The following is a 26584-nucleotide window of genomic DNA, read 5'->3' as shown; positions in this document are numbered from 1 at the left end:
GGGTTATACCACATGTTTGTGGATGTTTTTGAGGTTGTAAAGGCACGAGCTCTTTCTGTCCAAGCTCGCTGTAATCATCTCTGATCAGTCATAGGTCTATCTGGGAGCTCAGGTTCACCTTCTACTCCAATCACCAACTCCTAGTAGCCTTTCCCTATTAAGACGTTCTCCATGCAGAACTTCCATATAGCATAATTGTTACTGTCAAGCTTTTCCCCCACTATCTGGGTTATGTTGTCAATCCTTTCTGCATTAGCCATATTGTACCAGATAGTATCTAGTCATTGCTTGACTTCCTACAAGCCAACAAGTCACTCTGACCAACTTCAATCCTTGACTATTTATGAAAATTTTTTGCAACTATTCTCTGCAAAAAACCAGGGAATTTCAGCCCTTTACAACCTCAAAAACAATGCCATGGTAATGCAAATAATGAACTGCAGCTTTCCTAAGAATGCATGGGACATTTTGGTCAAGTACTATGGCACAACCACAAGTGCCACGAAGATATAGTTGAAGAAGAAGCTCAACAACATGGAGAGAAAGAGCAGATCTATACAGGATTATGTCATGGAGGTTAAGACCATTGCGGATCAGCTGGCATCTGTTGGTTCACAGGTTGAAGATGAAGACATGATTGCTGTGACTTTGAATGGCTTGGGGCCTGAGTATAAGTCTTTTGACACTTCTGTGTCTGTGCGGACTAAAATGCTTGATTTCAATGAGCTGGTTGCATTTCTTATCCATGAAGAGGTTAAACTTGGCTTGGCTACAGGATCTAGCAGTTCTAAAAATAAGGATACAATTTTCTATTCCAATCAATGCGGCCGTGGCAACCATGGTAGAGGCTATGGAATTGGCAGAGGAGGCCAGCAGAATGCATCCTATGGCAATAACAACCAGTAGGTATCGAATGCAAGAGGTGGTGGAAACTTTAGAAGCAGGGGGACATCTAGCCGTAGAGGTATAGGCTCCTGGCAACAACAGCGTCCATCTGACAATCCGAACAAGGATAAGGATTGTCATTACTACAGGAAGTATGGGCATATTGCCAAGGACTATTGGAAGAAGCAGGGCAATCAGAAAGGCAAACAACATGGACTTTTGCTACGTCTAGTTAGGCAAATGATACTTCAGGAGATCGATTGTTTGCCATGCGGTATGTAAAAGACAGGGCTGCTGAAAAATGCACTGATGATGCAGTTTGGTACATTGATTCAGGGGCATTGAAGCACATGACCCCTCACGGTGATTAATTCACTGATATGGTGGCTGAAAAACATGGCTATGTCTGTACAGATGATGACACGCAGTATAGCATTGAACATAAAGGCAAAGTGCCTCTTGTGGTTCATGATGGCAGAAAGAAAAATTTGCATGATGTATTGCATGTTCCTTCGATTACGAAGAACCTACTGTCTGTCTGTCAGATGACAGAGCAGAACTTGCAGGTTAGATTCAATAAACATGGCTGTTTTATTGAAGAGTTTGACAATGGATGCAAGTTGATAGCTCGCGGTCACAGGAATGGCAGAATGTTTACTCTTGATGCTACGTTGCCAGAGCTGAAGTCAGCTATGTTTGCCCATGGTTCTGGCACTATCAGATATTGGAAATTTGGCACAAGAGAGTGGGGCATGTGAACTTGCAAAGGCTGCAAATTATGCAAAAAAAACAGCTTGTTACAGGTTTACCCAAGTTCCAATATTCAGATATTGGTCATGTATGCGATGCTTGCCAGTTTGGTAAGAAATCTAGGTTACCATTTGTCAGGCATGTAAGGCAGAGTACACGTCCGTTGCAGTTAGTGCACTCTGATGTTTGGGGGCCAGCCCATAATGCATCTATGGGAGGCTCAAAGTATTATGTGACATTCATTGATGATGACAGTCGCTATACTTGGGTGTATATCCTGAAAACAAAGGATGAGGTGTTTGCTGTTTTTCAGCAATTTAAAAAGCAGGTTGAAAATGAATTTGATTGCTATATCTCTTGCTTGAGATCAAATAGCGGTGGGGAGTATGTGTCAAATGAGTTTGATAATTTTCTAGCTGAAAATGACATACGCAGGTAGCTTACCCGCAGCTACACTCCTCAGCAGAATGGGGTAGCTGAAAGAAAGAACAGAATCTTGATGGAAGCTATTCGTGCCATGATGAATGAGAAGAAGATGCCGCTCTATTATTGTGCTGAGGCTGTTATGATAGCCATGTATATCTTGAATCGGACTCCCACTGCATGTATTCATGAGATGACACCGTTTGAGAAGCTGTATGGCTATAAGCCGGATGTAAGTCACATGAAAGTCTTTGTCTATCTTGCTTATGTGCACATTCTAGATGAGAAAAGGAAGAAGCTAGATCCAAAAGCACATAAGTGTGTTTTCATTGGATATTCAGAGGAGAAGAAGGCATACAAATGCTATGATCCCTCTACCAGGGAGACTTTGGTAAGCAGGGATGTTATTTTTTATGAGATGGGTTCCTGGTATGTATCATCGGCTACAGTGCCATCGGATATTCCTTTCACTCATGTATCTACAGTTGATTTGCAGCAAAGCACTGCTATGATAGGACCTAGTAGTCAAACAGTATCCCCATGGACAAGGAGATTGAGGAGCTCACCGTCCACTGACACCAGTATGTTAGTGAGAGGGAGATATGATGTCTTGGATAGCAAAGGAAAAGAGAAAGTTACTGAGGATGCATCTGGTATGATGACACCTGGTAGAATGACTTCTGGCTGACACTTTAGACAGTGAACTTGGTATTTCGACTATCTATATGCCTGGCGCAAGGCAGAGTAGGTACATTTCACCTCATGAGAGAGGGAAGTCGAGCAGCGCACCATAGCCTAGATGCTCACAGAGGGTCAAATACCCTGTTGACAGGTTGACATACAGTGGCGACTCTGCAAAGCATTATGCTTACATGACAAAAGTGATGGAGATCAAAGAACTAGGTACATATACTGAAGCAGTGGAAGATGAGAACTGGTGTGCAGCTATGGATGAAGAAATGAATGCCTTGGCTGAAAATAAGACATGGGATCTTGTGGCACTGCTTGAAGGAAAAAAGACCATTGGCTGCAAATGGATCTACAAAATCAAATGCAAGTCGGATGGAAGTGTGGAAAGGTACAAAGCCAGGCTGGTTGCTAAGGGGTATGCCCAACAGTATGGACTTGATTATGAGGAAACATTCAGCCATGTTGCCAAGATGGCAACCATATGCACTGTGATTGCTTTGGCTGCTGCTAGAGGCTGGAAATCGCAGCAGATGCACGTTAAGAATGCATTTCTTAATGGTGACTTAACAGAGGATGTCTATATGGTTCAGCCAGAAGGGTATGTTCACCCTAGTTTTCAGCATTATGTATGCAGGTTGAAAAAGGCATTGTACGGGCTGAAGTAGGCTTCGAGAGCTTGGTATGCTAGGATCAGTAACTACTTGCAAAGATTGGGATTTGATATTGGTAGGGCTGATCACAGTCTGTTTACGAAAAAGACAAGACAAAGGCTTGGTAGTGTTGGTCATCTATGTTGATGACCTGATAATCACAGGTGATGATGATTTGGGGATAGAGCATGTTATGTAGATGCTGAAATCTGAATTTGACATGAAAGATCTAGGTGAATTGAAGTACCTTTTTGGTATTGAGGTGATCAAGGCTGAAAATGGTTTATGGCTGATGCAGAAACATTATGCCATGGAAATGGCATGGCTGAATGCAAACCATTGGATACACCCCTTGATCAGAATGTCAAGCTTGACATTAGCATTGGAGATGAAATTCAGGATTTGACTATGTACATGAAGATGGTTGGAAGTTTGATCTACTTGACCATCACTAGGCCAGACTTGAGTTATGCAGTTGGGCTCATAAGTCAGTTTATGCAGAAGCCCAGGAAGCCACATTTGGATGTTGTTAGGCAGATTATGAGATATGTTAAGTCCACTGTAGATTATGGGTTGTTTTATGTCTGAGATAAGCCCTTGAAATTGGTTGGATACACAGATGCGGATTGGGCAGGATGCTCATATGATCGCAGATCTACGAGTGGTTATGCTTTTGGCTTTGGAAGTGGCATGATTAGCTGGAGAAGCAAGAAGCAACCAATGGTTGCATTGTCTAGTAGTGAGGCAGAGTACAGGGGTGCTGCATTGGCAGCATGCGAGATCTCATGGCTGCTCAAGCTTATGGCTGATTTGGATATTCAGGTGGATGCTCCAGTGGCCTTATTATGCGACAATCTCAGTAGTGTACTCCTGGCAATGAATCCAGTATACCATGCCAGGGCAAAACACACAGAGGTACACTACCATTTTATCAGAGAGATGGTTCTTGCAGGGAGAGTAGATCTTACGCATGTGAAGACTGATGAACATGTTGCAGATATCTTTACCAAGTCTTTGGATAAAGATAAGTTTAGTAGTTTCAGTCAGCTACTTGGAGTTCATCAGATGATTTGAGCTTGAGGGGGAGTGTTAGAATATCAAGCTCCCATTACTATCCTATCAGTATGTATGATCGACATTAGCTGTGCCTAGCTATATCAGCAAGTGTGGGACATTAAATAAGTCGGTGGTCTTAGACCCAATGTGAATGGTCCTACGAACCTTAGTATTATTGTATACACTTATGTTATGTTAGTAGTCTATGAGATAATGAAAAGAAATGAGAGAGCACTCTACTCTGACGGTTGTCTCTTCACTCTTATCTCTGTCTCTGAATCTTAACACCTATCACATTAAGTTATGACATATAAAAGCAGATTTGTTAATTAACCCGTTATCATAGGTTCTTTTGCGTAATTTTATGACACAGCACAAATACAGAGAAAAACAATCTTTTGGCAAAACATATTTATCTATTATTTTGCAAAATTTATTTATAATGCTTTTCCCCTTCTGCCTATGCAGAAGATAAAACCTCCGTTCATTGGAAAATCCCTTCTGTCTGTGCAGAAGAAAGTAATCCCTCCAAGATTTATGTCGTCCCTTCACTGCTACCAAGGACTCCAGGATCCCATCCTGATTCGCGTGAAGGACAAGCAGTTCCTAGGAGTGATCGAGATATTTACGGCCAGAGCCCCTTGGCACTCCCGCCTCCTCTTGCCTAATGGACTCCTCACAGAGCGACCTCTTGCCATCGAGGCCGGTCCAAAGCTCCTCGTGACAGTACAAAACAATCCCCCTTGGAGTAGGGTTCCGCGTCTAGCTGTTGAGGAGGCATAGCGTGATCTTTCCTCTTATTATCCTCTATCAGGTTTGTAGTAATGAGGGTTTTGCCAATTCCTACTGCATCATTTTCTCCATTGACCGTGTTTCTTGCTTCTTTTGCTTCAAATGGGCTTCTTAAATTTTTGCAACCTCATGGAGCCGATGTCAGGCGAAATTAACATGGTAGCTCAGGGAGCGTTGTTGGTCATCTAGAAAAATTTTGCTAGCATTTTACTTAGCAATATGACTGTATGGAAGAAAGGCATAACAGGGATAGAGAAAATGGAAATGATGTAGAAGAGGGGTATTTTCCTTCTTCAAGGTTCAAGCTAGAATGAAAAAGAGATGTAGAGAAATTTTTCCATCATCAGGAGGTCTTCCTTCTTGCTTTCTTTGTGAAGGAGAGGGGTTGTATTTATAGCCATGAGAGGAAGGCATGCAATCACTCATTCTTTTGGCTACTTGTCAAGAGCTAAGTAAGCTTGACAAAAAATACTTTTTGATTGCCTACCTATTGGATGGTGGCATGTGGATGATTTTAAAATGCTTTCTCTCCCTCCAGGCATAAAAAAGTCATGTTTTTTTACCTATTTGTTCAAAAACGTCTTTTTTTCATCAAAACACCTTCATCTGGTAGTTTTTGGCCAAGTTACCTTGTGACTTATCTAGTTTATAAAGTCATGCCATAGTCTTTGATACTTAACTTACTCAATATCATGCTTGTTCTTGCGTGTTCTTTGTCTGCCGATTAAGGCTTTTGCGATTTGTCTTGTCGTTGCAAAATCAATGAGATCTTTGATGCATTAAATGGAATTGGGAATGCTAAATCAAATATAATGTGGAAAATATTATGATCAAGTTGTCGTAATATTATTTACGAGGTGTATTTGCTTTTTTGTTGGCTGGGTTCATTGAGGCAACTTCTCGTGTCGGATTGCAGAATTGATTTAATGCAAGATTTGATATTACATGCGGACACTTATGTGATAACTCAACGAGTAAATTTTAAAACATTTCAAGCCCCAATTTGTTTTATGAAGTGTTATGGTGGGAATATTACAGCATTGATTCAAATAAAAAACAACATCCTTGTCCTTGGAGTTGCTAGAACATGTAGCCAATCCAAGTTTAACCTCTTCATGAATAAGCAATGCAACTAGCTCATTGAAATCCAACATTTTAGCCCACACAAAGATGGAAGTATCAAATGACTTATATTCAGATCTCAAACCATTTAATGTCACTGCAACCATGTCTTTATCCTCAACCTATGTGCCAATGGATGCCAACTGATCTGCAATAGTCTTAATCTTTGTGACATAGTCCTATATAGACTTCCCTTTTCTTTCCATATTGTTGAATTTCTGCTTTAACTCTATCTTCTTGGCACTAGTAGTTGTGCCATAGTACCTAATCAATATGTTCCATGCATCTAATGGTGACTTGCAGTTCATGATTTGCATTATCATAGCATCCAAGATACATAGAGATAACCAGTGTAGTACCCTCCTGCGAGCTCTTTCCAACCAATCTCGGTGGGAGATCTCTTTGATCAGCTATAGGATTTCTCTCTAGAATTTCAGGTTCAGCTTCAACACCTATCACCAAGTCCTAGTATCCTTTTCCTATCAAGAAATTCTCCATGCACCAAAACACTGCCTGCAAACCAAGGCTTTTCTACTGATCAGTTTCATCCTTCCAATGCAATGACAATTTTTAGCATCAACCTCTGCTCAGATCAGTGATATTTTAGTCCAAAATACATGTCACATACATCTGTGTCAAGTGACAAAACCACCTAGGTATTGCAACCCATTTATTTGAACTGCATTTATTGCATCTTCAGCATGCATTCAAGCTAAGTGAGAGTAAACAGACAACCAATTTGTGAGAAAAAAAAATTAGTGACCAATAGCCTTTTTTTTAAAATCCAAAAACCGAGTATATATACCTCAAAACACCCCTACTACAATTCAGACAGTTACCTCTGCATATGGGAGTTTGTACATGTCAATCTGGGCACAAGGTAATTCATGTACAAGTACAAGAGTCAAATCACCTTCCTACAAGTTGTAACCAACTCAAGCACAGTCTAAACAAGATGTATCTCAGCCCAAAAAATCCTCAAAGTGTCATATACATATGCCACCACAACTGGAGATCAATACATGATCATTTCATCATCCAAAGAGGTCTTGTCTTCAAGAGCTAATGTCATATAATGCATTTACTGTTCATAAACAGCCAAAGCCATGTGAATACATTTGTTTACAACTTCAACCTTTAGTAATCGATAGCCTCCAATACTCTTCTTAATCCACCAGACATTCATCAGCCATATGCCATGTTATACAAAATGACAGTGCCTTCTAATGCCATGTAATGCTTTAGTAGAAGACAACGCTTGCTATCCATAGTAAATGACAATTTTCAGTCTGTGAAAACTTTCTAGATATGAGTATTTTAGCAAAAAATTCTAGCTTCAAGGTAGAAGAACAAGTTCATATGTCCTTCTGGCATGCATCTATGCTCCAATGAGTCCAAAGTACATGTCAAAGAGCTTCAGTGTGTCAAACATGACGAAGTACATGTTGTCCAGTCAATGTACAATGATTTAGACCTCATTCTATGTTGAGATATCGAGCTCCACTCGTGATACGCTAGGGTGACCGTTGTGTATTTATGTCACCGACTTGTCAGTTGTTTGCAGACGCGGTTGGTACACCGCCCATGAATAATAGCTACATGACAGCTATCCTTATCTACTCTAGTTCGTGGCTCACTTAGTATGTCACCTTAGTTAGTTGAGTTTGGTTTGAGACCCATATATAGGGTTCTTCTATTTCTTTGTATGAGAGTTCTTTTGGCTTACACAACTAAGAAGAGGAAAATTGTTTTCAGCCTCCACCTCTGTGTGTATTCCCCCATTGTGCAAGCAAGAAAGCTACAAGTGAGACTCCTTCCTTCTCTCCCACAATCTTGACATGGTATCAGAGCCTTGTTCGTGGTAAGGAGCTCAAGGAAGCAAGCCAAGCTCGCGGTGTTCTGGTAAGAGGAGCAGTGTTGCTTTCATTTTCTATTTTGGGAGCAGATCTCTGCAGGCAGCACAGCTGGAAATTGTAAGAGTGCATTGTCTCAGGTTGAGATGCCCTTCGCGGTGAAGCAAGAGGGCAGTATATGCTGCGGGATAGGGCTTTAGCCCTTAGCGACCTTGTTTTTTTTATTTGAGGCCATTTCGAGGCCTGTTTTGGAGGCGGAAGTCTTCTGCACGCACTCAGGAAAAGGCCCAGTTTTATGTTGTGCGACCACTATTCTACAGGTCAGTGAAAAGTTACTATAGAAATTGCATTGTATGCTTGTGTGCAGAGACATTGGGAGTTATAGAATCATCCTTGTTGCCTGTTGATGCAAAATCATCACTAGGGAGTGACTGTGTGGTCAAATACCACTTTCGTCAGTTTTGCAGATTAGCCCTTGTGAGGTTGAAGCTGTGTTCTCTGCAGTGACAGAATTTTTTGCAGTATTCTGTAATGGCGTCTGATTCTCTCTCATAGATTGTCACTGAAAAGCTTGACAAGAACAACTTCCAAGTATGGAAGTTTAGAATGACGAATTTCCTTATGGGAAAAGGATATTGGGAATTTGTTGCAGGAAATGAAGAAGAACCAGTTCTTCCTGATGTTCCCAATCAACAGCAAATGCAGGCATTTAAAGCATGGCATGAGAGAGCCAGGAAAGTTATGTACTGGCTGTCTATCAGCATTTCAGACTCTATGATTGTGCATATTCAAGATGCAAGTATGCCAAAGGAGGCATGGGATACTTTGTCAAAAATGTATAGCATAAATACGCAAGCCAGGAAAATGCAGCTCAAGCAAGAGTTGCACAATGTGCAAAGAGAAAGTATGAGCATCAATGACTACCACATGAAGGTGAAGAAGATTGCAGATGCACTTGCTTCCATTGGGTCGCTAGTGGAAGATGATGATTTAGTCTCAATGACCTTGAATGGTCTAGGAAAGGATTATGCACAGTTCCGAACATCCATTTCTGTCCGTGAAAGATTTCCTGATTTTGAGGAGTTGATTGCTTTTCTAATTTCTGAGGAGCAGAGAAATGGTGGTGCATCTTCTTCAGGAGGAACTTCAAAAGAAGCTGTCTTCTACTCAAATGCTGGAAGAGGTAGAGGCAGAGGTAGAGGAGGCCGATTTGGAGGCCATGGCAGAAATCAGAATATGCGGCAAACTCAAGAAAACCAGTCCTATGGAGGAGGACGTGGTAACTCTAGAGGCAGGGGGAGCCAAAGAGGTCGTGGTGGATGGCAAAGAGGCCAAAATGCAAACAGTAATGTTGAATGCTACTATTGTGGTAAAATGGGTCATATGGCTAAAGACTGCTATAAAAAGCAGAATGACATCATGAATGGAAAACTGCAATAAGGGAATTATGCATCTTCTAGTAGATAGGGTGATGACAGAAATGAGCATCTATTTATGGTGCAGCACATGAACAATTCTGTGACAAGTGCAGAAGAAAGCAACGATGTGTAGTATGTTGACTCAGGTGCATCAAACCACATGACAGGTCATGCAGAATGGATGGAGGATGCAAGAAAAATGGAAAAACTAGGATTTGTGGAGACTGGTGATGATATTGCACATCCTATTGTGTAGATTGGAAAAATTCATTTGTCTATGCAGGATGGGAAAAAGAAATACTTGTCTAATGTATTTCATGTCCCCAATATCACCAAGAATCTGGTTTCTGTTGGTCAAATGGTTGAGCAGGGCTTGTAGGTCAGATTTAATCCTCATGGATGCTTTGTTGAGGATATGAAAAATAAAGGTCGCTTGATAGCAAAAGGAAAGAAGAAGGGCAGAATGTTTACGTTGGATGCAGACATGCCTGAATTGAGTGCAGCAATGTTTGTACATGGGACCGATGTAGTTGCAGATATTGATATCTGGCATAAACGCATTGGTCATGTTAATGTACAGTGACTTAAATCAATGCAGGCCCAAAATATTGTTGCAGGTTTGCCTAAATTCAAGGTTGCAGAAATGCATAAGGTATGTGAAGCCTATCAGTTTGGAAAACAGGCAAGGAAACCATTTCCTAGACATGTTCAAGAGAGAGAAGCCATTGGAATTAATCCACTCTGATGTGTGGACTACTAAAGCTGCATCTCTTGGAGGCTGTCATTATTTTGTCACTTTTATTGATGACTATAGCAGAAAAGTTTGGGTGTATTTTATGAAAAAGAAAAGTGAAGTTTTTGGGCATTTCAAAACCCTTAAAGCTATGGTTGAAAAAGAAACAGGCCTGCAAATAAAATGCCTAAGGTCAGATGGAGGGGGAGAGTACCTCTCAAATGAGTTTGCAAAGTTCTTGCAGGAGCATGGCATAAAGCAGCAATATTCATGCAGTCATACCCCACAACAAAATGAAATTGCAGAAAGGAAAGACAGGCATGACTCCAGAGGAGAGGTATATTGGTAGGAAACCAGATATTTCTCATTTGAAAATTTTTTGCTGCATTGCCTATGTTCATGTGCCAGATGAGTTGAGATCCAAGTTGGATCTAAAAGCTGAGAAGTGCATCTTTATTGGTTATTCTCTGCAGCAAAAAGGGTATAGATGCTATAACCCTTCTACTCGTAAGTTTACAGTGAGCAGAGATGTTGTTTTTGATGAGATGAGTAGCTGGTATAAACAAGTAAATGTGATTGATAATGTAGATGCACAAAATGGTAATGTTGCACATAATTCTCAGTAGCAGTCACAAGATATTAGTGGACCTGGAGTGTCCTCTAGCAGTGCTTCACATTCTTTGCCATGGGCAGGTAGATTAAGATCAGGAGAATCTTCTCAAAGCAATGCAGATAGTGGTATGCAGGTATCACGAAAAGGAAAAGAGAAGGTGATGAGCCCATGTTTGATGTGAATGCAGGTCACTCTTATGTGGATGGTGAATCGAGTGGCTCAGAACAGAGCATTGATGATGAGTTGGGTATTCCTTCTATTGTTACACCTGGAGTAAGGAAGATCAGGGATGTTTTGAGAGCACCTGGGAGTGAACCTACTTTGCGCAGGTCTACCAGAGCTAGGTATCCTATGGATAGGCTGAAATATGATGGATTTACATCCATTCACTATGCATATATGGTCAAAGTGATACAGGAACCAGAACCCACTTCTTTTGAGCAAGCCATGGGAAAAGAAAAATGGGAGAAAGTCATGGATGAAGAAATGGATGGCTTGGAAGCAAATGCTACATGGGAATTGGTACCTTTTCCTAAAGGTAAGAATGCAATTGGCTGTAAGTGGGTTTATAAGGTGAAGCACAATGCAGATGGTTCTGTGAACAGATACAAGGCAAGATTAGTAGTCAAGGGGTATGCATAAACATATGGCATTGACTATGAAGAAACATTCAGTCCGGTTGCAAGGATGGCAACCGTAAGAGCAGTCATTGCTATGGCTGCATCAAAGGGATGGTCTTTACATCAGATGGATGTAAAGAATGCTTTCTTGCATGGTGATTTGCAAGAAGAGTTCTATATGGAGCAGCCACCAGGTTATGTGCATGTTGTTCATCCTGAGTTTGTTTGCAGGTTGAAGAAAGCCTTGTATGGCTTGAAGCAAGCACCTAGAGCATGGTCTGACAAGATAGGACAGTATCTTCTCACTATTGGCTTTCAGATTTCCAAGGCAGATTTCTCACTTTATGTGAGAAAAACAGAGAAAGATATTATACTACTTGTCATTTATGTTGATGATTTGATTATGACACGTGACAGTGATGAAGATATCCTTCATGTGAAAATGCTATTGAAGCAGAAGTTTGAGATGAAGGATTTGGGAGAGCTGCGTTATTTCTTGGGCATTGAGGTGATTAGATCACCAAGTGGGATACAGCTCTTGCAGAGGCAGTATGGATTGGACATGCTGTCCAAATATGGGATGATAGGCTGTAAGCCTATTTCAGTTCCTTTGGAGCAGAATGTGAAGCTGAGCACAGATGCAGGTGAGCTTCTAGAAGACCCTACTATGTACAGACGCATAGTAGGAAGTTTGATTTATATGACTATTACCAGGCCAGATTTGAGCTATGCTGTTGGATTGGTAAGTCAGTTTATGCAGGCTCCAAGGAAACCACATTTGGATGCGGCTAGACGCATACTCAGGTATGTGAAGTCCACATTGCAGTATGGACTATTTTATGAGACTGGTGTTCAGATACAGTTGCATGGATACACTGATGCTGATTGGGCTGGTAGTATTTCTGATAGACAATCTACCAGTGGATATGTGTTTTCTTTTGGGAGTGCTGCAGTCACTTGGAGCAGTAAGAAACAGCCTACAGTTGCCTTGTCGAGCACAGAGGCTGAGTACAGGGGTACAGCAATGGCTCCATGTGAGGTAGCTTGGTTGCATAAGCTACTTTATGATATGCATCAGCCTACAGATGGGCCAGTTGTCATTTATTGTGACAACATGAGTAGTATACACTTGGCAAATAACCCAGTCTATCATGCTAGAACAAAGCACATTGAGGTGCATTATCACTATGTGCGAGAGAGGGTTTTACTAGGTCTTATTGATCTAGTTTATGTCAGCACAGAGGATCAGGTAGCTGACATATTCACGAAGACATTGGGCGCAGAGAAGCTGCGCAAGTTCAGAGACCTGCTTGGTGTGCAGGAATTGGTATTGAGCTCGAGGGGGAGTGTTGAGATATCGAGCTCCACTCGTGATACGCCAGGGTGACCGTTGTGTATTTATGTCACCGACTTGTCAGTTGTTTGCAGACGCGGTTGGTACACCGCCCATGAATAATAGCTACATGACAGCTATCCTTATCTACTCTAGTTCGTGGTTCAGTTAGTATGCCACCTTAGTTAGTTGAGTTTGGTTTGAGACCCATATATAGGGTTCTTCTATTTCTTTGTATGAGAGTTCTTTTTGCTTACACAACTAAGAAGAGGAAAATTGTTTTCAGCCTCCACCTCTGTGTGTATTCCCCCATTGTGCAAGCAAGAAAGCTACAAGTGAGACTCCTTCCTTCTCTCCCACAATCTTGACATTCTAGCTCTACAAAACTATTCACACAGCCCAATAATGAGCTCAACATTAAGAATTTTTTGATTAGATGCCTTCAACACCTTCCAAAGGTGTGTACACAAGCAGTAGAGCACTCCAATAAGCTCTCAATCTCTGATTTGTAGGCAGGTTAGGAGGTTGCGTCAACATGCGTAATTACACTATTCAGGCCAGCAGCTTCTTCTTCTTGTTCTTGATGATGGTGGTGGTCATGAGCAGCACTATAGTGCTCAAATAGGGCTTGGAAAGCCTTCCAACAAGCTTTGATCAACTGTTGCATGAATGAAAGCCACACAAGTTTGGTACATACCTTCACAGGAGCTCAATAGTAGCCAGTTCTTTCAAATGACACACATTATCTCCAAGATCTAGGATTAGCTCAACTATTGCCATGCTCTAGAGAGCCCATTCATAGCTCTGATACCATGTTAGAAGAGAGAGACAAAGAGGCAAAGGATTGGAGCAACTGTAAGGAGTCGTATGCTCTCCACTCCTTTTCTTCATATTCAATAACCCATATAACTAAAACACTAAGGTTTGTAAGACTATTCACACATAGCCTTAATCCACCGACTTATTTAATGTCCCATACTTGCTGATACAATTGGACATAGTTAAGACTCTGTTAGTCATACACACGAGCTTGAAGTCTCAACAATGAAGACAAAAGTAGTGGCTAAGTGCTCCCAATGGACTACTTTCTCTCTCTAGTAAAGGATGCTTCAATGTCATAAAACTTCAAATCTTCCATATTAGATGATGTTTCAACTAGATTTTGATAATCATATACATCACAACTTGCTAATAAAATAGCTTTGTGCTCATCTTTATCTAGTGCTCTTTTTAGAATAGCTAGTTGTTGTTTAGTGCCTTTATATTTGTTTAAGTGACTTGTGAGATCTTCTTTTGGATTGAAGTTTAGATTGTAAAGTTGCATTATTAGTTTCACCTCAGAGTGCTTGGATTTAGTGCCAAAAACTTTGTTTATCTTCTCTCATATTGGCTTTGTACTTGGAATATCATCAATGTGATGTGTACATTCATGACCGAAGCCTACTACTATGTATCTTAATGCTTTCTTGTTGTTTTCTTAATATTCCTCTCTTGATCTTGTTGTGCCTGTCCCAATGATAATTCTATGTAAAATCTTTTGCACAAGTAGATACATCATTTTGGATTGCCAAGTGTGAAAACCAAACCCAGTGAATTTATCAATTACATCTTGAGTTTACATTTTGTTTAATTTAGAGGTCTTATTGTGTTATCTTCCATGGCAATGTCTAACTCCAACTTATAAGGGAGAGAGAATAACAAATTATGAATGGGCTAAATGCAAATGAATGGTGCTTGTTGACAATGAACTAGCTATTAATGCAAATATAGATCAATCTACAGTGTAAACAAGAGTTGAATATGAACCAATTTGATGTATTCGTGTGAATGAGGATCAAGAAATAATTAGTTTACAATGGATAAGTGTGAAATGGGGTTTTTGAGAAGAGGTTTTTTAAAACCTTAGAAGAGATTAGTGAAGATTAATAGAAGATAAGGTCGACTAGTAGTAGCCATGCTATTTTTTGATCGCCTAAATCGACACATGCCCCTAACATGTACTCATGGTGGTCAATGGTCTACTTATCAACATACTTGTGTATCAATTTGATCATTTTTTGGGCTTCAAGCTTTAGAATGGACCACTTCTTCTCTCTCTTCTCTTGCTCTATCTCTATTTCAAGGAAAGCACTTTACTTTTGATGGTTAGGTGCTACACAAACTATGTGCACACCAAGGGAAGTGCTTTACTTTTGGGGGGGTTTAGGTGTTGCACAAACTATGTGCACACCAAGGCAAGTGCTTTACTTTTGAGGGGGTTTAGGTGCTGCACAAACTATGTGCACACCAAGGCAAGCCCTTTACTTTTGAGGGTTAGGTCCTGCAAAAACTATGTGCACACTATAATATTTCCATAATGAAATATTAAGTGACCCTAGACCCCGCACACCACGTGCAAAAAGCGGTTCAAAATAATCTCCCACATCGATAAATGTTGGTGGCTAAGTGCTCCCTCCGCGCACATTAATAAAATCCAGCTCCGTGTTATGTATGGAAGACCATGGCTTGAAACCGCAAGCCCACACGAGAACACCCTTCAAGGGAAAAGCAAAAGGATAATGGATAATTTAGTGCAAATGTTTTAATTAATAACCCCCTCCCCCTCAGCCGATGCATGGCGGGGAGAGGGAGTATGAGTGTAAGAGGAGTTATGTGGTGGAGGAGCATGGGGAGGGGATCATGCTAGCCGCTACTTGGGTGGCTACCCTCCCCCCCCTTAGACCTATAAGACCACCCCCTCCCCAATCTTGAGGGAGGGGAGAAGAGAGAGAGAGAGGGAGTCGTGCTGTCTACCAGGCTCCCATGCTGCTGTGCCGCCATCAACGCCGCCTGTTGCCGCCGCTACACTGCGTTGCCCCTGCCATCATCCTCACCACCATCATCATCATAATTACCATCATCATCAACATCGTCATCTTCCTCACCTCCATCCTCATCTTCTCTCTCCACGTCTTCTGTCAGATGACATAAGCTTGGAAGTGTCTAAATTAAAGCCTCCATAAGCCTTATTCTCCCATGCCTTGCCCAAGGTTTTAAAACCAAGTCTGCAAAGGCCATGTCTTGCACGGAGGAGAAAATCTCGGTCAGAGAGGATTCATAATGTGTAATAGACCCAAGAGAAAGTTGTTGAACCGAGATTTAATTCCTCAATGGCTCCCAAGAAAATGGCTAGAGGAGCACACGCGAGAGCATCCAACCCGAGTACACGCGTGGACAACGCTCCAAATCTTAATACCCAAGTTCCAATTGTATTCTCGCATGAAAGGGATGCATTAAGCATGATGGTTTTTAGGAAAATTTAAATGCATTTATTCATTTGTTTTACAAAGTTTAGTGCATGTCTATTATTTGAAATTGCTCGCACTCTCGTGGACAAGGGTAGTTGCAATCTTCTTGAACGAATAATGCATATCTTAGAAGATGATATCGTGCTAAGAAGGATAAAGCTTATGTCACATGATGCACTTATGAGGATCCTAAAACCTCTAGACCTTAGTAAGGAGTTTGAAGTGATAATTGATGCTAGCACACTTGCCTTATGATGTGTGCTCATGCAAGAAGGTCATCCTGTAGCATACTCTTCAAGGAAACTGAAGAGCCATGAAAGGAATTATGCTGCCCACGATCTGGAGCTGTTGGCTGTCATCCATGCTCTCAAGCTTTGGAGACACTACTTGCTGGGTAACAAGTTTACCCTAGTGACGGATCATAAAAGTCTTAAATGGATTTTTACTCAGAATGAGCTCAATATGAGGCAATGTTGATGGATTGAAGTGCTGGAAGAATATGATTTTGAAATCAAATACCGGCCTAGAAAGGAGAATGTAGTTGCCGATGCACTCAGTCACATAAGGCATTTTTGAATTCTCTAATTTTGCAAGAACCATCAACAGCCAGATCTCTAGCCACAAAGGTATCCATGCCAAACAACCCAATTCTTGAGCTAGCTAAAGAAGAGGCATGCCATGACCCAATCTATTAGAAATTGCTAAGGGAGATCCCCATCAAGGATTAAGAACCGAAGCTACAAACAAAGTATCAAGAATTCTCTATCAATAATGGACTTGTCTACTATAGAACGAGATTATGTATACCGGCAAGCCAATCACTCAAGAAGAAGATACTTTGGGAAGCTCATGACTCCCCTTTCTCAGGACATCCTGGCTATGCCAAGACCCTCAATGTGGTCAGAAAGAGCTATTCTTGCGAGAGGCATTTGAGATTCAGAACCTTGAGAGAATACCTCGTCTAGTGGAAAGATTATCCCGAAGAGGATGCCACTTGGATGGATGAAAGTACTCTCAACCAACAATACCCCCAGTTCTTCTCGAGATGAGGGCATCTTGATTCCTCTAAGGGGGAGAGAATGTAATATTTCCGTAATGAAATATTAAGTGACCCTAGACCCCGCACACCACGTGCAAAAAGCGGTTTAAAATAATCTCCTGCATCGATAAATGTTGATGGCTAAGTGCTCCCTCCGCATGCATTAATAAACTCCATCTCCGTGTCGTGTATGGAAGAATGTGGCTTGAAACCGCAAGCCCACACGGGAACACCCTTCACAGGAAAAGCAAAAGGATAATGGATAATTTAGTGCAATTTTTTTTATTAATAACCCCCTCCCCCTCAGCCGATGCATGGCGAGGAGAGGGAATAGTGTAAGAGGAGTTATAACCCTCCCTCCCCTTAGACCTATAAGACCATCCCTCCCCAATCTTGAGGGAGGGGAGAAGAGAGAGAGAGGGAGTCGTGATGTCCACTAGGCTGCCATGCTGCTACGCCACCATCAACGCCACCTGCTGCCGCTGCCATCATCCTCACCACCATCATCATCATAATTACCATCATTGTCAACATCGTCATCTTCCTCACCTCCATCCTCATCTTCTCTCTCCATGTCTTCTGTCAGATCACAGAAGCTTGAAAGCTTCTTTGGAAGCTTCTAAATTAAAGCCTCCGTAAGCCCTGTTCTCCCCTGCCTTCCCCAGGGTTTTAAAACCAAGTCTGCAAAGGTCGTGTTGCAAAGGAGAAGATCTCGGTCAGAGAGGATTCATAACGCGTGACAGACCCAAGAGGAAGTTGCTGAACCGAGATTTAATTTGTCAATGGCTCCCAAGAAAATGGCGAGAGGAGCACACGCGAGAGCATCCAACCCGAGTACACGCATGGACAACGCTCCGAATCTTAATACCCAGGTTCCAATTGTATTCTCGCATGAAAGGGATGTGTTAAGCATGATGGTTTTTAGAAAATTTTTAATGCATTTATTCATTCATTTTACAAATTTTAGTGCATGTCGATTATTTGAAATTGCTCGCACTCCGGTGGACAAGGGTAGTTGCAATCTTCTTGAACAAATAATGCATATCTTAGAAGATGATACCGTGCTAAGAAGGATAAAGCTTATGTCACATGATGCACTGATGAAGTAAATTCATGGTCATGGTTCATATAGAGGATAATCTTAGACGCCCATTGAATGATGTCCAAATCGTCGCAATGCATGGAAAGGAATTATGAACTTGCAAATTGCATACGAGGATGGTTACATTTTAGGTCGGTTAAGTACTAAAGGACGGGTTAAATCATTAATGGTCTCATGGCATTCGCTCATGCATGGAGTCCTTTTATCAAAGTTTGTATTTAGGAAAGGATGCATTTTTTTATTAAAGCTTGAATTCAATGCATTAAACAAAGGGTTTATAGGCATAGTTCTTGATGTAAATCAACATAGGGTTTATACAAGTTAGCGCTAAATTGTCAATCATTATAGTTTAAGTAAGGAAAAGTAACGATCATTGTAGAACTTATAGCTACACAGAAGAAAAAAGTCTATGAATCGCATATTTGCATGGAATGTTATATCTTGCAATTATTTATATCTTTTAGGAAAAGTATTTGCATATTTAAGGAAAGATCACCTCTTGTCGCAAGACAATTAGGTAAATCGCTTGTAATGGTGTAACTCAAATGATGATCACCTCAATGCGCTAGATAGAGCTATGCCGTGATAAAAATTCTGCCTAGTATCGCACTCGAGAAACAGACTTAATATTTTCGACCTCGAAGGTCCTACCCACATTCACGGAATATTAGGGTTAGTTAAACGCCCACGCAAGAATGATTTAGGGTCCTCACCCTAAGGATCAATTGGCTGAATATTAGACTTGCGTTTGAATCTGCTTCGACCCTGATGTTTCTGCGTAAAGTAGTTCGTCTGGGGTGACGCTAGTTACCTCCGAGGAAGTTGACCATTAGGGAAAATCATGATTCAGGTTGATCCTAAGTGGGAACGGCCGGAATGCTTCCGCTTCGTGGCAGACTCGGGAAGACCTAGATCGCAAACCCCATGACATTCCATGGGAGTTCCGAGCGGCGCTTTGTGGACTCTCTTCCTGATGGGCTGCTAAGACGTGTCCTACAAGTGGACAGGTGGACATGTTATAGTTGGTATCAGAGCGAACCAATGAGATCTAATATTTTCAAGGAAACTTAATGAGGAGAAGTAGAGCAAATGTTGCTGTTAAGAACATTTCCTTACTTACTTATCGATGCTGGCTTGCAGAGTCCCGAAGCATGTAACAAATTCCTGGTATTCTAGGTTATGTTTATGACTACAATGCATGCCTCGAATTATTGATGGAGGCTAGGTATGATGAATATCCTAGACCGCATCTACAATCCTTCACCCCTATACGTGGAATGGAGATGGAGGGGTGATTCAGAAATTTATTACATAGCTGCCCACCGACTTGCGTACCTTCGGACCAACTTGAAGAGAATCAAGTGGATGGAGGACTTAAAGATCGTGAAGCTGTTCATCTTTGTTGAGGCTCACGCAAACGCAACCCTACATGTCAGCGGTCGAAAGGTCAAGCAAAACAAATATGTGTACGAGGAAGTGACTTGAATAATCCCTACCGACAAAATCAAGGTGTTGGGAGCTTATGAGAAGAACGGGTATCAAAGGAAAGGATACCCTAATCTTCCTATGACCTATCGATTCCTGAAAATCAAAGGAAAGGAGGATATGAGAAGAACGGGTATCAAAGGAAAGGATACCCTAATCTTCCTATGACCTATCGATTTCCTGAAAATCCATGACCCCAATCCATACTATTACTCAATTCTCATAGCTGAATATAACACAATCTTATTCTCCTCGAATTGATGTACCAATCATCTTGTTCTACCCTCCCAAAAATAATTATACTCAGAAAGGGCTATGCCCATATGAATGAAATAGACTTCTTTTATCAATGACTGTCTTGGCTGTGAGTGTTGGTACGGAGTCAAGTGATTAGGTCACTTGGTTAAAAGCTGAATTGGACATATAATGTAATGTGAGAAACGCTTAGCAAGTTTTTAACGTAAAGAATTTTATTGCCCAGGTGCAACCTCAAGTGCAAATTCTTAGCCCGATCCCTGCACTAAATACGGCTGTAATTCAGGAGAAGAAGTTTCTTCTCAAACAAATCAAGCCACCAGAATTTGATGGTAAGGGAAGGACCATTCGAACTGATGTCGAGATTTGGATCGAATCCATGGAGGATTATTTTGAAGTAGCAGGTAGTACTGCACCCGCTAACCAAGAAATGCTCGCCAAGCTGAAGCTTACCGACGAAGCAAGACTTTGGTGGAAGCAATGGTGCAGAGACCAAGGGATCTCGGAAGGGTCAGTTACTTGGGAGAATCTTAAAAGAGCTGTGCGAGGGAGATATCTACCACCTGCTTACCGCATGTAGAAGATGAACGAGTTTTATGAATTGAAGCAGCTTGGTCTATCCCTTGATGCATACTATTCAAAGTTCATCTCTCTTTTGAAGTACGCGCCACAAATGGATATGACACAACAGGTGTCAAAGTTTTGTACCAGATTAAACCCACCCATAAACACCTGCCTGGAATCAATGCGCCCAACAGATCTACACGATGCGCTCATTCAAGCTACACCCATAATACAGGAGGTGTAGACTAGGCCAAGAAATAACAAGACTTGGTCTTACAAGGATCAAAACAAGGGAGTATATAGGTCTCAGACCAAGAGGACAAAGGGCCAAAATTAGGGACAAAGGAAGAAAGCTAGGACCAACACTATCAATAATTTCGTTCCTACCCAAAGTAATGGCCGCAATCTCTATTGCTTCAATTGCAATGAGCCCGGTCACTTTAAAAGGCAGTGTCCCAAGCTTAGCGGAGGACAACGTCAAGGGCCAACCCAAGGAACCATCCGTGGCCAAGGAGCTGTCGTCATGGCCAGAGGAAGAACCTCCCATGTTTCCAACAAGGAGTTGTATGATGAAGAAGACCTATCCATGGAAGCAGACATTGAGAGGGCAACGATCCATGCCGGTCTTCACAAGAAAGGCCCGAATTGTCAATTCTTGGTGATTCAAACCCCTTCCGATTATCAAGGTAAAAGCTTCAAAACCTTGATTGATTGTGGCAATACACATTCCTTCATTTCACCAGTCTGTGCAAGAAGATTAGGAATAGCCACAAATGATGCACCGACCTTACTTGTGGAATTAGCAAATGGTCGTGAGGTCACTTGTACTGGGAAAACTACTAAGGTGAGATTTCTACTCGATGAAAAGTCGACTTCGGTCAAATTTAGGGTTATGAACCTAGGTATCCATGCGTGTTTGCGCGGAATGGATTGGCTTAAACCTAATGATGCCCACATTCACTATGGAAAGGGCCAAGTTTCCTTTCAAAATTCTGAAGGGGAACTGGTCACAACTCAAGGAGAGGTTGGGAAGCCAAAAAATCAACTGGCCAAAGCATCTTGGATAATAAAAGAAGTTAGGAAGGGGCTACCTATCTATTTGATTAAGCTAAATAAGCTAGATCAGAATCAAGAGTCTAGGGAAGAACCTACGTGGCTAAAGGAGTACGTAAATGTATTTCCTGAAGAGCTGACAGAGCTTCCTCCTCAAAGGGAAGTCAATCACAAAATCAAGCTAGCGCCAGGAGCTGCACCAATCGCAAAGAGACCATATAGAATGTCCATCCCAGAAGCGATTGAGCTGAAGGAGCAACTCAAGCAACTGTTAGACCAAGGATACATCCATCCTAGTAGTTCACCATGGGGAGCTCTAATGCTATTCCAGAAGAAGAAAGATGGAACGCTTCGGTTATGCATTGACTACAGAGGGTTGAATCAATCAACCATTAAGAAAAAATATCCCATTCCAAGAATAGATGAACTTCTTGACCATCTTCAAGGTGCGAAGTGTCAAGATCAAAAAAATGTTAAAATTATACAAAAATCTAGTATTTTCGCATAATCCATGCAACTCACTAATGGCTCAAATCACATTGACTCTCTAGATCAATAAAGAAGTCAGATGATGATGCATTCCATGCTTTTTCACACTGTGTCCTCATAACATCACGACATCGTGACTCTCTGTTTACATTGCATTTTTTGAAAAGCCTATTTGAAGCAACAAGAACCCAACTTTTCTTTAGCACATATTACCATCCCCAAATTGATGGTCAAATAGAGCGAGTTAATTAGGTCATTGAAGATATACTGAGAGCTTACTTTTCTAGAGAACCGACAAAGTGGATACAGTATTTGCCCTTAGTAGAATTTTCCTACAATGCATCATATCACCAGAGTATTCAAATGACTCTATTTCAAGCATTGTATGGACAAGATTGTTTGATGCCATTGAATTTCTCTGATCCAACCCTAAAGGTTGAGGCTTCTAAGAAAATGCTGGAAGACATGGATGATCAAGTCAAAACTATCAGACAAGACATCCAAGCTGCTAAAGATCGCCAGAAAGTTTACACTGATCTAGGATGCCAAGAGTGCATCTTCCAAGAGGGAGACATGGTTTTCATCCGTGTACTCCCAAATAAGAGTTCTTTGTCATTGGGAAAGTTCAAAAAATTGAATCCAAGGAATTGTGGACCATACAAGGTTCTCAAATGCCTAGGAGCTAATGCCTACAAAAAACTGCAACTTCCTAATCATGTGAAAGTCAACAATATATTTCACATTAGTCTTCTGAAAGCTTATGTGGCAAATCAAGATCATATTCTTGATGACCAACAAATTGCAATGCCTAGGTAAGCAGCCCTTGAACTCTAGCATCATAATATCCTAGATGTAAAAGAGAAAACTCTGAGAAACACAACCATTAGAGAGTATCTTATCCAGTGGAAAGACTATCTTGAGGAGGATGCTACTTGGATAGAAGAGACAGCTCTAGAAAAACATTTCCCTAGTTCTTTTCGAGATGAGGACATCTTGATTCCCTTAAGAAGGGGAGGATGTAATATTCCCGTCCCATAACACTTCATAAAAGAAATTCAAGCTTGAAATGTTTTAAAATTTACTCATTGAGTTATCACATAAGTAACCACATGTAATATCAAATCTTGTATTTAAATCAATTCTGCAATCTGACATGAGACGATGCCTCAATGAACCCATCCAACAAAAAAGTAAATACGCCTCGTAAATAATATTACGACAACTTGATCATAATATTTCCCGCATTATATTTGATTTAGCATTCTCGATTCCATTTAATGCATGAAAGATCACATTGATTTCGCAACAACAAGACAAATCACAAAAGCCTTAATCAGTAGACAAAGAACGCGCAAGAACACGCATGATATGAGTAAGTTAAGTATCAAAGAGTATGGAGTGGCTTTATAAGCTGGATAATCATGAGATAACTTGGCCAAAAACTACCATATGAAGTCATTTTGATGAAAAAAAAGACGTTTTTGATTAAATAAACCATAATTACGATATTTTCTTCATCATAGGCATATAATCCTTTTTCAAGTGAAAGAGTCTTTTTACTGAATAGTTTATTATTATATTACTTAGGCCATTTTCTTAAGTGACAGTTCATATGCATCTTCTTTAAAATGTGTTTATAATCATTTAAAGCCAAATATAGGGATAAACTCATACAACATTATTTTTTTCCAAATCGACGAGATGTTACCTCTATCAAGTTTGTAGTAACAGGGGTTTCGCCAATTCCTACCGCGTTATTTTCTCCATCGACTGTGTTTCTTGCTTCTTTTGCTTCAAATGGACTTCTTCAATTTTTGCGACCTCTTAGTAGAATTTTCGTACAATGCATCATATCACTAGAGTATTCAAATGACTCTATTTCAAGCATTGTATGGACAAGATTGTTTGATGCCATTGAATTTCTCTGATCCAACCCTAAAGGTTGAGGCTTCTAGGAAAATGCTAGAAGACATGGATGATCAAGTCAAAACTATCAAACAAGACATCCAAGCTGCTAAAGATCGCCAGAAAGTTTACACTGATCTAGGATGGCAAGAGTGCATCTTCCAAGAGGGAGACATAGTTTTCATCCGTGTACTCCCAAATAAGAGTTCTCTGTCATTGGGAAAGTTCAAAAAGTTGAGTCCAAGGAATTGTGGACCATACAAGGTTCTCAAATGCCTAGGAGCTAATGCCTACAAACTGCAACTTCCTGATCATGTGAAATTCAACAATGTATTTCACATTAGTCTTCTGAAAGCTTATGTGGAAAATCAAGATCATATTCTTGATGACCAGCAAATTGCAATGCCTAGGTAAGGAGCCCTTGAACTCCAGCATGATAAGATCCTAGATGTAAAAGAGAAAACTTTGAGAAACACAACCATTAGAGAGTATCTTATCCAGTGGAAAGACTATCTTGAGGAGGATGCTACTTGGATAGAAGAGACAGGTCTAGAAAAACATTTCCCTAGTTCTTTTCGAGATGAGGACATCTCGATTCCTCTAAGAAGGGGAGGATGTAATATTCCCACCCCATAACACTTCATAAAACAAATTCAAGCTTGAAATGTTTTAAAAATTACTCGTTGAGTTATCACATAAGTAACCACATGTAATATCAAATCTTGTATTTAAATCAATTCTGCAATCTGACATGAGACGACGCCTCAATGAACCCAGCCAACATAAAAGTAAATACGCCTCGTAAATAATATTACGACGGCTTGATCATCATATTTCCCACATTATATTTGATTTAGCATTCTCGATTCCATTTAATGCATCAACGATCACATTGATTTTGCAACGGCAAGACAAATCACAAAAGCCTTAATCAGTAGACAAAGAATACGCAAGAACACGCTGTCGTATTGCTGTGCATTCGAGGTGTGAAATCCGCCCAAAAGTTGTGTGTGGGAGTTGATATTTTGTACATACTTAGTTGTTATGTTTGCATCTTTATTCTACGTGGTAATATAGTAAAGAGGGGTCTTTTACTATCTTTTCTTTCAGCTGGGGTTGCACTTGATAGGTCCTCCTTCAATAATGGTGGGCATGAAGGGATGCTTTCAGCCTATGTTGAGCAGGGCTAAGGAGAGAAGGCTTTACAACTTTATGGGCACATGTAGGTTGAAGGTGTTAACCCATTGGAGTAGACAATTGTCATTGCACTCCAAGCATGTGCAATCCAAGAAGAGAAGGACCAAATAACTCAAATAAAGTCTCTGGAAATTGGACAAGCGTTACATGTTGATGCCCTTCAGAAAGGATTCACATCAGACATTTATGTTTATAGTACCCTGGTGTCTATGTATAGCAAATGTGGGAGCATTGTAGAAGCAGAGAATGTGTTTGATGGGTTGTCTGAGCACACTGTTGTGTTATGGAATGCTTTGTTTTCTGCCTATCTAGAGGTCAGTCAAGAAGATAAAGTTTTGTAAGTGTACTTCAAAATGAAAGCTGAAGATGTGATTTGAATGATATCACAATTTTATATGCAGTAGCAGCTTACACTACCACTGGAAGTGTGGAGATGTGCTGATAGCTTCATTTTTATATTGCTTTGCTAGTTATGATCTGCTTCCTGAGTTTGGAATGGCACTTATCTGCACGTATGGTGACTATTCATGTATGGTTGATGCTCAAGCCCTCTTCAATGGAATGCTCGAATGGGAGAAGGCCGCTTTTCTGGTTTTAAAAAAAAAGAGGCTACTTTTCTGAGCGGAATATATAGCGCTGGGGAAGAGGACAAAGGGGGCGTGAGAAAGAAAAAGCAAGAAGGGAGAAAGAAAAAGCAACAATGACTATTTTTGAAAAGGGGAGTTTTGGGGGGGAAAAAGCAGAATTCGGAATGAAAGCAGAATGGGGGAATTCCATGTTTTTTTTTTCTGTTCCCAGGAAAGAACAATACTGGGGGAATTCTGAGAAGAGAAGAGGAAGCAATTAGTTGCTTCGTCGCTGGTAAAAGGCCAATGATGTGATGTTTCTGTGATCACTCTCTTTGGTGGATCCATGATTCTTGTCTTGGTTCCTCTCTCCGTGATTCCTTTTCGACTGTTGGACATAGCGACGATTGAAGCGAGAATTGGAAGCCTTCGCTTGGGAGTCTCCTAGAGGTGGCTGCCTGGATGCACAGGATTCAGAGCAAGACGATGACGATGAGGACATGTTCAAAGGGCGGTTCTACATCGGTACCCGCATGCTGACAGAGGTTGAAATGCACTCTCCTGTGGAAGAAAGCAAGGGTATTGCCACCATCGTCAAGGCTCCCAGGATCAACACCCAGCCAGTTCAACCCACTACTTCAAGTCCTTCGAGTGATGCTTCACACACTGGGGATCAGTCAAAAACTTGTCAAAGCAGCTCAACT

The sequence above is a fragment of the Lygodium microphyllum genome, chromosome 18 (assembly GCF_053477565.2).
Source record: "Lygodium microphyllum isolate KBCC chromosome 18, Lygodium_microphyllum_v1.1.10, whole genome shotgun sequence".
Taxonomy (NCBI): Eukaryota; Viridiplantae; Streptophyta; class Polypodiopsida; order Schizaeales; family Lygodiaceae; genus Lygodium; species Lygodium microphyllum.
The sequence above is the reverse complement of the archived record's forward strand: the minus strand, read 5'-3'. Positions refer to the sequence as shown.